Here is an 11,112-nt window from a genome sequence, read left to right on the forward strand (position 1 = left end):
TCAAAACTGTAAGTGTTCGTAGATCTACAGTGTATACCCATTGTTGCCAGCTTATTCTAAACGATGTGTATAAAGAGAACTAGGCCCGGAGTTAAACGGGTTAGACATAGTAATGAAGGAGAGCGCTACATGCGAAAAATTAAGCCGTGAAGCTTTTTTAATGTGGCCGCAGGGTGAAATGTATGTAAATGAGATGCAGTTTAACCAGGCTTAATTTTGCATAAACCTTACCTGTGTCACACAGTAAAGAAACTCGCCTTATATTATCAGTCGCATACATGAAGAAATAAATCATAGAGACGTTAACCTAAATTCTGTTGGACTAATTAAGTAATGTCGGCTTGCCGAGGATGTATAAAACTGTATTTCTTTGTTTTCATTTTTAATCGAAACATAATCCCTGATTCCGCTGTTCTCGAAAATCTTTTAAGGCCGAAGACGTGTGTGGAAATCCAAAACTACGACGAAATCGAGAAAATTTGAGCTTCTGTCAACATAGCTGCTACGCGGTGCACGGGGAGCAGTTGGCCTTAAAAAGCAAATACACCCCTTGATGTTGACATAGACGGTTTAAACCAACAGCACACATATTCTGAACAAATCCAAATGCAGAACTCCGGAAACGAAGAAGACGGCTGCATGTAAGACACGAACTTGTGGTCACGGAAGCCGAGCTCTGTATTGTAGGAGCCGACAAGATCAGCTTTTTTCTACAAGTGAGAGAATCATACCCTTGTGATCAGATGCATGAGAATTTACCTTGGACGCGTGATCTTCTGCAACACATTCCGCAAACTGGGTAAGTGAAGAGTTTGAGATGTAAGCAATTTTACTTTATATAATATGTGTAGAGAATAGAAAGTGAATCCAGAGCTGCGACGACAGTGAGGCAGTTGGCCCCTTTTCAACTTAAGCTACCAGTGTTACGGCTTTGTTCTGACCGTTCATGCAAATACGCTCTCCAGCACCACATGCCTTTCAAACAGAATTAGGTAAAGAAACAAAACTGCAGTCGTGTTATCCTCATAGTGACGTCAATGGATATTTCCATGCGGTCATTCGTGGCTCAGTCTGTTAGCGCGCTAGCGCAGTGTAATCACCCAGAAGCCTCTCACCAATGCGGTCGCTGTGAGCTCAAGTCCAGCTCATGCTGGCTTCCTCTCCGGCCGTACGTGGGAAGGTCTGACAGCAACCTGCGGATGGTCGTGGGTTTCCCCCGGGCTCTACCGGGTTTCCTCCCACCATAATGCTGGTCGCCATCGTATAAGTGAATTATTCTTGAGTACGGTGTAAAACACCAATCAAATAAATAAGTAAATAAATAAATAACCACGCGGTCATTCATGCAAGAACACGTATTTGACAATCATAATTAATGGGAGACTCGAGGACGAGGTACGCAGACGATCCAGTTGACAGTAGAACGCATCGTTTTCTTCTGTGACGTTGCAGTGCGTGTGTACTTCATATATGTTTTATGAGTACACATACTGTTCACAGCTTTGGCCCGTCTTGATACAGGGGTGAAGGAGTTTTACAAGTCCCCCGTTTTGTTTCTGTCATATACAGGTCAACCGAATGCTCCGCACATGAGTTACACATGTCACACTTGCTTAAATTGAGAACAGAATGAAAAGAAACCTTGTCACGAGAGGGTGTAGAGGTACACTGAGTGTTTTTTCTTCTTCACCCAGGTGTTTGCTCTGGTGCCTTTCAGTCTGTCCAGCGTTCATCGCCAAAAGAACTTTTTTCAATAAAGCTACATTTGTACGCTCTCAACTAAGTGAACATTATCGCAAACTTAAGGAGCCGCAGTTGTTCAGATTTATTATAACTGTTTCCAACCACTTTTGTGGAAAGTTCAAAAATAAAGTTAAGTAGGCGTTTCATTTTGTGACACGAGAGAAATCCACGAAGGAAGGACATAAAAGGATGGTTCATTCTTTATCATTAGTTAATTACACCAACCAGATGAGGAATCGTGCTATTTGAATTTGAAAACATGGCGTTGCATGGTGACGTCACTCTTCAAGGCGAGCCAGATCGATACTCTTTGATTTATTTGTTATTAAACTCTATACTCAAGAATGATTCACTTATACGTAGTATGACAGCCAGTTCTATGGAACGGGAAGACGAGCGCCCGACCTTTGGCACCTTTCTGACGAACTTTCTTACCTGTGACGTACAGATACGTAACCCATATTACCGGAAGACAAGTAGACCTTAACAAACGTTAGACTAATCTAACGCTCGCACTGGTGTCATCTTATTCACCACGATCCCACGAACAGTGTCATGGGAAAAATCGACAAATATGCCCTGTCCAAGGCCAGGCGGTCTTTGGGTCCTTAGCGGAGGTCAATCAGAGAATTAACATGGCCTGTTGTACTGACCATGTTCACCCTGGCATCAACAGACTATGTACCAGCCTGCGAATTGGGCTAGGTAGACTGTGGTTTTAATTTCGGAGTTTTGTCAGGTAATATGGCCTCCTTGTAAGTGCTTTTTGTTATATCTAATTCTGCATATGCCAGGAGGTATGTAATTTGTTTCTTTTTAAGCCTTTTGCATGAAAAATTAGAATAAAAGCATAACTGAGGTAAAATGGCAGAAGTTCGTATTTCACCGGTTAGGAGTGACCATTTGTCAACTATCACATTGTCGCCCTTGCTCTGGATTTACTCTTGATGCTCTCTTCGTCATATGTACGGTTTTAATCCCGGAGTTTTGATATATAACTGCATTGCTAAGATTGATGTTTTTCTTCGGTAATAACCGTCTCCTCCACCCCATAAATCTGGCCGCCTGAAACGTTCTTGTGTGCGGGCAATAAACATCAAGCCAAGTAGGTAAGCTATATAACTGCATGATGACTTGACAAATGACATGGTACGGTAAAGCGGATAATCGGTCCCAAAAAGGAACGGCAAGGCGGAGAATCGGTCTCAGAGAGGTACGGTAAGGTGGAAAATCGGTCCCAGAAAGGTACGAAAGAAAAGCGCAAATTTCAAAATCCCAGAACTATTCAATAATTTCCAAATCCAGAAGCATAAATCTTGGTCGAAGCAAATTTTGAAATGTGCCATAAAACTTGATAGCCGCTTAGTAATAACACGCCAAGTACCCACTCTCGATCCAAAACGTCAATTTATCATTCAATTAAGGGCCCCGTGGTTTTAGTTTACAGTATGAAGATCAAAGCTAATGAGAAAAATATTTTTACTGAAACTTTCATGTGTGTATTTCTACGCGCTGTCAAAGTTTTTGTTTTGGTTAACATTCACATTCAAATGTAAAACATAAACTTTGTAATGTGATCAGTTTTGTCATATTTTGGCTAGCTTAAAGTCCGTATTTCTGCCATCGTAATTCAGGCACCCGCCACAGTACAGCGGACTGACGAAGTTGCTGCTGAGAAGATGTTATACCTCGTGGAAGAGTTCGAATCTTTGGGCCCTCTTTCTATTGATTTGCAAAACGTTCTTTTGTGTGACTGAAAATTTAAACCCCGTCCAAACTATCCAACATCACTCAACAAGAGTCAACTTAAAGTTGAGGGAACAAGTTGAGACGTGTTGAATAGTCTGGACGGGTTCCTCAACTTCGTTCAACAACACTCAACACTATCCAACACGGTTGAATCGAAATGTGCATGTGAATTTTTTGTCAACAAGATGAGCGAAGTTGCGTGAAAGTAGACAATCAGCGGGCGTGTAGAAATAACATGACCGTCTTAATACACGTGACCTGGGCAAAATGGCGGCACCATAGGCGAAAGAGAGAAACTGATCTCACAATGAGACAGTTTCGTTGATACAGGAGTATGAAAAATATACTTGCCCGTACAACACTGTCTCTAAAGATTACAAAGACAGGGACAAAAGAAAATCTTTGTGTCCCATGCACTGGAGAGAAAGATGGAAATTTCCCGCCAATTTATCGAAAGTTTGTTGAAAAAAAAAAAACACAGCTCAATACACGAAAACAGTGTTGGACAATGTTGAACTATTTGATTTGTAGTGAGGACGGACACTCATCTTACCTCAACAGCATTCAACTTGCTGTTGAGTCAACAAAAGTTGGACAATGTTGGATAGTCTGGACGGTTGGATAGTTGGATTGTCATGAATTAGAATGGATAAGCTATGGTATTACGTAACATTTTGCAACTGTAGCGAAAACATGCGTGAATTCTGGTTGAAAGCCCATGTGGTCCTCTAGCTAGGGTTTACATGTTATGCATAACAAAAATATAGGGCTGAAAATTACATTTGTTTTACATATATATATATATATATATATATATATATATATATATATATATATATATATATATATATATATATATATATATATATATGTATGTATGTATGTATATATATATATATATATATAATTGATTGGTGCATAACTGCGTGCTTAACAATTTTTCAGAAAGCCACCTGGATGGTGCAATGATTTTCACAACTCCACTGTGTCTAATGTAAAAACAAAAAGATTTTGAATGTCATTGGAGCAGGCTACAATTTTTCGATTTTATGACCTATACATCGCTTTAGTGTATGCTTGGAGCTTTATAAGTCGTATGCTTGCCATATAACAGGGAAAAAAAGAGTAAAACAGAACTAAAAACGAAATAGCCTTACGAAATAGCTCACAGCTATTGTCTGTTTTGCTAATTGAGGTGCAGACGTTTGCACTGAGGCCGATTCCCTGCCTTACCATACCAGGTCCTTCCGAAATGCCCACAACCAAGCAAATTCACGTGACTGCATGCGGGTCATACGAAAACCTGCATGGTACTGGTGTGTTTCACGATTATTAAGACACGGCGTGGGCAGCCTACCAAACTTTATTCCTTATTCATCATTCACATTTACACCATCGTAATTTTTGAGAAATATGAACGGGAATATCCGTAACTGCTTAGTGACTGGAATATAGGGAATTATGGAAGTTTTGGTTCATATTCTTTTACAGTTGTTCACGGCTTGCGACTGTGATTACAGATTACCGATTGTCGAAAGGTTGACTGTGTTAGTTGTATTACAGAAAACATAGGCTATAAATCAAGGGAGACCCAGTTCCACAACGTCATTGTGGGCTAAGATGATTGCATCTGAAAAGTCAAAAATTTGCCATTGTGTAGCTTTAGCAGGCGGACATTTCACCATAGTGTAGATTAACTTAAGTAATGACGAATACGACCATGACATCACCCTTGCTTTATAGATGACATAAAACATAAGATATTTGAGCTTGGAAAGTGAATCCAAGTGATCATACGTATAACCGTTGATGTACGACCTCTTGTCAATTAAGGTTCACGTAAATTATTCAATACTAACAGCCTGCACAACAGCTTCCGCACAGTCAGGTAGAAAAAAAGGCAGTGAACAAACGGGAAAACAATAAAATGAACTAGGCGACGGGAGAGTCCATTTTTATTAAACAGGTTGTATGTTCGGACCAGGCCAAGTATTCATTTGAGGATAACGCGATTAGCTACGTTACTATTCATTGCAAGCAAGAGAGAATTCCCTCGAGTTAAATGCATAGATATGCCCTTATCGAATAATTTGTAGTTTTCGTTCCCTCTAGTCACGAAATGAACGATCGTTATGTATTTATGTACACAAACGCCTTGGTATTATGTGGATAGTCCAGAGCAACGGAGAACAATCTAACGCTGATACCATTGCGCATGTTAATATTATTCGTTAACATACTCCCCCCGTTTCCTCCCACCATAATGCTGACCAGAGTCACATATGTGAAATATTGAGTACGGCGTAAAACTCCAATCAAATAAGTAAATAAATCCAAGCATAAGCTGATAGCCTTCAGTTTTGCATAACTGGAAAGCCACGAGTGGCACCTAACCAACCTGATCCCATTTTAATGAAGTGCACTTAACTATGGGAGTACTGTGCCAACGTATGCTGTAAAAATATGTCAAGGGCTATTCAGCAGTAAGCATGTTTCATGAAACCGCGGCCAGAGCTACAGGCCTATCCTGTGTTGGATGCCGCAGTACCAGTTACCTGTATTATTAGCCTTCCATGACTGGAGAATGCGCTGTACAACCGACTAATGTACTAATCTTCTTCCCGTAATGTCACATTTGAAGGAGGAGGGAGTCATGAGCAACCCTTATCATGTCACATTCTCATGCAGACCACACACATCCTGTCGCAAATTGGTGGTTTGCGACATTGAGTGTATAACATTTCTAGAGTGGAAAATACACTCTCCTCTCCCCGGCCAATTTCGTAAGGTAATACGTGCCTTGTAATATGGCAGTTACGACGTTATAGGAATTGCTCAGAAATCTTAGTCGTGGTTACTATCAAACTACGACGTTAGACCCCAAGCACTCACTCAATCACTCAGCCTTAAAGGTTAAACAGACACCTGGCAACGTACTCCGCACGGTCCTTAGTGAAGATGGATGCATAATTTAGCGTCGGCACAGAAAAGCCGGTGTGAAAATGAGGTGTTTCTATGCAGTGGAATACCACACACATACACATTCGTCATTGTTTGCAAATGGCTTTGTTTGTCGCTTGTTCTGACCCAGTCATTTGTGTGTTGTATTGAGAAACGGAAGTATATCCCAGTCAGTCGCTAGCCTGACAGGTAGCTAGGTGCTAAAACAATGGTCTACAGCGACTCCATTGACATTTGAATCAATGCATGTGTTGCTAGGGCTAAATGCAGTAGACTAGTACATTGCTGACCGCTAGGCCTGTATACAGGTGTATGAAAGAGACACACGTTATCAAGCAAGCCTATTGTACATGTGGATATAACCACACCTGCTTTTGCTACTAATTGTGGCTTAGTTGTTGGAGAATCTCAACGAATATCGGGTAAGTTGAACATATTATCATTGTGCATTGTGTGTACTATTACGCATGTACGCCTGTTATTAACTGGATCATTGTCTTCGCAGCAATCAGTAAAACGCCCCGTAAAATTCTTAAACCAACATGCCTTCTGACTGCTTTCCACCCAACACAGCCCCAACCTATGACCACCCTTTAAGCGATCTCCAAAAATTAGGGATTTAGGCTGCAAAACTATTAGTTATTACCGCTGTGGTAATTTCTTGACTTTTTTAATTTTCGCGTAAAACCTATTACTTAAGTATGATTTGTCTACATTGCAATAGTTGTAAGTTGTTCAGCCTGCTGCCATGTTTAGTGTCACCAGTCCTCTACAGAGCGTGAAAAGGTGAAATTCGCTGTAACTACACCTTGACAAATTTTTGACTTTTCAGATGCAATCATCTTAGCCCACAATGACGTTGTGGAACTGGGTCTCCCTTGATTTATAGCCTATGTTTTCTGTAATACAACTAACACAGTCAACCTTTCAACAATCGGTAATCTGTAATCACAGTCGCAAGCCGTGAACAACTGTAAAAGAATATGAACCAAAACTTCCATAATTCCCTATATTCCAGCCACTAAGCAGTTACGGATATTCCCGTTCATATTTCTCAAAAATTACGATGGTGTAATGTGAATGAATGAATAAGGAATAAAATTTGGTAGGCTGCCAACGGCGTGTCTTAATAATCGTCAAAAACACCAGTACCATGCAGGTTTTCGTATGACACGCATGCACAGTGCATGAAACTGTATCTTCCGGAAACGAGTGGGTGACAGCTACTGACACAATCGTAAGACTACTTCTTTTTTCAGTTCTGTTTTACTCTTCTTTTCCTGATATCTGGCAAGCATGGAACTTACAAAATCGCAAACATACACTGAAGCTATGTATAGGTTATAAAAGCGAAAAACGGTAGTCTGCTCCAGTTACTCTGAAATATTTTTTTTTTTTGCATAAGACACAGTAGAGTGGGGAAAATCATTGCACGCTAAATGTAACATTTTGAAAAGTCTTGAGCACGCAGTTATGCACTAATCAGTTAAATATATATATATATATATATATATATATATATATATATATATATATATATATATATATATATATATATATATATATATATATATATATTTATACATCCACTACGCATAATATGTTAATGATAACTAGAGCACCGAATGTGCTCTCAGCCAGGATTCACGTATGATTCCGGTTTAGTTGCGACGAGTTACTTAAGACCATAGCTTAACAATTATACACCGCTTAACTCACACAATAATAAGTTTCCAAAGAATTAAAAAACCGTAAAGATTCTAACTCTTCCCAACCTATTCTCCACAATGACTTTGTTAGTTGACTGTACTATTCAGGATACCAGAGACACTATGGCAGAAATGCTGATTTTAAACTTGCCAAAATATGACAAAACTGATCACATTATAAAGTTTATATAATATCATTATATATGAAGACAAACGTTTTGCCTCAACATATATCTCACTGATGCTGGTAAACTGTTTAAAGATTTTAATAACTGTGGCTCCTTGTGTATCGAGTATCCCTACTTTTTGGAATATTTTACCCCAATTTTTCAGTTGCACGTGGCGTACGTTTTGCGATGAACTTTCGTTGACAGTTGCACATGTGACGGTTTCCTTTGAACCTTTGAATCTTGATCACACAACACGCAACTTAAGCGTCCCTTAAACAGTCAAGCGCAAGCTGCCGTGCTTTCATGCGTTCAGCAAATTAGTTCTGTGCACACCATTTGCTTAACCCATTAACCCGTGAGACGCAAATTTGCCCCCGATCAATAGTTCACTTGTTGTTGCTGACCAGTTTTCCACCTCCAATGTTGAAAGGTTTATTTTGAAAATTTGAAATTTGAACAACGCTTCTAGCTGATAAATGTTTTACCCAGTTTTTATGAATTTTTCTGTGGCACGATCGAGGAAAAAAACATCATACGAAAGTGCTTTGTGTAGTTATCCCTCGGAAGGCTGAAATTGTTTTTTAAAAAATAATGCAACTCCGTATTTCTTTAACGTTTTGTTGAGCTAGGTTGAGAATCAGGAGGATTTTGGAGAACACTGGGCCAGCTGAATGTACGGGTCACAGAAGGATTGTCAAGGCGAAACTTTGGATCACAGCCTTACAAACATCTACGTTAGACTATATACGTAAGTCTGCACATTTTGTTTAAAATATCAAAACCAAGGAATGGAGTTCGAGTGATATAATTATGTCGGATTTTCTGAGCTCTAGATCCATGTTCAGCACTCGGGCTACGAACCGTTAGTTCGGTTAAATAACTTCTTCACATTTCCATAGTTCTCCAAAATTTCCAGTATGATTACTACATAATCTAAAATATGATCTATAAATATATTATTGGATAGTTGATTCATTGTTGTGCATGTCTGACCGAAGCGACAAAAATAAGTGAGCATTAACTTCTCCCATACCCCTTATTATTTTTTTATATGCGGTGAATGGCCTAAAATTTTCAAGTTTCTAGCTGCAAAGGTAAATTTAATCTCAATTATTTGCCTCTCAAATTTGTTTTGCGAAATTGTAGGTCATTTGCCGCATTTCTTTAATTGTCAGAAAAAGGTTGTAGAAAAGGTGTGCCTCTGGTATTCTATATACGCTTTGATTTATTTATTTGATTGGTGTTTTACGCCGTACTCAAGAATATTTCACTTACATGACGGAGGTCAGCATCATTGTGGCCGGGCAGAGCCTGAGGGAAACCCACGCTAACAGACCCCCCCCCACAAACGACCGGAGATGAAGCCAGCATGAGCTGGATATGCACTTTGTCGGAGAGATAGGTGGGACTCTCTTTACTAAAAAATACTTTAGTTTGCAATGGAAGGCATAGAATTAAGGATTTAAATCTCATGTTCCCTGGGTAAACGAGATGTGGGTCGGGGCTCAGTGGTAAGATATGACGCGCGACTCAATCGACGAGTCACGGCTCAATCGACGAGTTATGACTCAATCGACGAACCACTGGAGGCACTGGGTGTCGATAAAGCTCTGCCTGTTTGTGCAGTCTTCGTGGAATGTATATGTTTCCAGCAAGGTAGCGTGCAACCCTGTGCCTTACGCGTGGGAAAGTCCGTCTGTAATTTGCTTAAAGTTGGAGGTTTTCTCATGGCAATCTGGTTTCTTCCACCCATAAAATCGACCGCCGTCGTATAAGTGAAATGTTTTTGACTTCATATGGCGTTAAACAACAATTAAATAAATATAGTTTGTTTTTTTTTATTATGTAAATAAGCTACATCCACTTCTATCCTGTATTTTTCTTCTTTATGTGAACGTTTTTAAATATGTATTTTTTATGATTGAAAAGAACTTTTTAACTGTGTACATGGCGGACTATTTTTTGCTTATTGCTTTTTGATCTTTTTCATTTGACCAGAACAAAGCCGCTGAGAAGTCTGTCTTTTGTTTTCGGATCAATTTTGGATTTCACTTCTCACCGGTCTCAAGGACATGCCTCCAACCGATGATCCCATAATCCCAAGGCCTCAAAGAAAACAGTTACAGAACTTCCTGCGTTAACGGTTTGGCAAAGGACCGGGCTTATACTCGATAAGATGAAGCCGGAAATGAGATTGTTTCGTTTGTCTCTTAACGGATCGATTCTCATCCCAGGCTATTCTGTTCCGGGTAACTAAAGCAACAATCGTTCTCTGGCGAAAGCGAACTGCAAGGGGCGGTCAAAAACGAGTTCTCATCTATAGGAGCTTCACCGGTATTCATACGCACGAGTTGTCATCTACAGGATCTTCACCGGTCTTCATACGCGCGAGTTCTCATCTACAGGAGCTTCACCGGTGTTCATACGCACGAGTTGTCATCTACAGGAGCTTTACCGATGTTCATATGCACGAGTTGTCACCTACAGGAGCTTCACCAGTGTTCATACGCACGAGTTGACAGTCTGACTTTAACTGGATACCTTTTCTTGACAGCATCCAGTATCAGGCAGCGTGCGGGGCTCTTTCGTCGCACATTGTGTTAGACGTATTCAACTGCTCCGTGGCGTTCGACGTGAGGACGTTTTCACTCGGGCACTGTACTGACGGCAAATCCGATGAACCATTCCCAGTTTTCACTAATGAGTAAATCGTGTCTTGTATTGTGAAAGGGAACATTCAGAAAAGCCTTTTTGATTGACACTTTGACGTATGAAGTAAG

Source organism: Liolophura sinensis, chromosome 2 (genome assembly GCF_032854445.1).
Source record: "Liolophura sinensis isolate JHLJ2023 chromosome 2, CUHK_Ljap_v2, whole genome shotgun sequence".
Classification (NCBI taxonomy): Eukaryota; Metazoa; Mollusca; class Polyplacophora; order Chitonida; family Chitonidae; genus Liolophura; species Liolophura sinensis.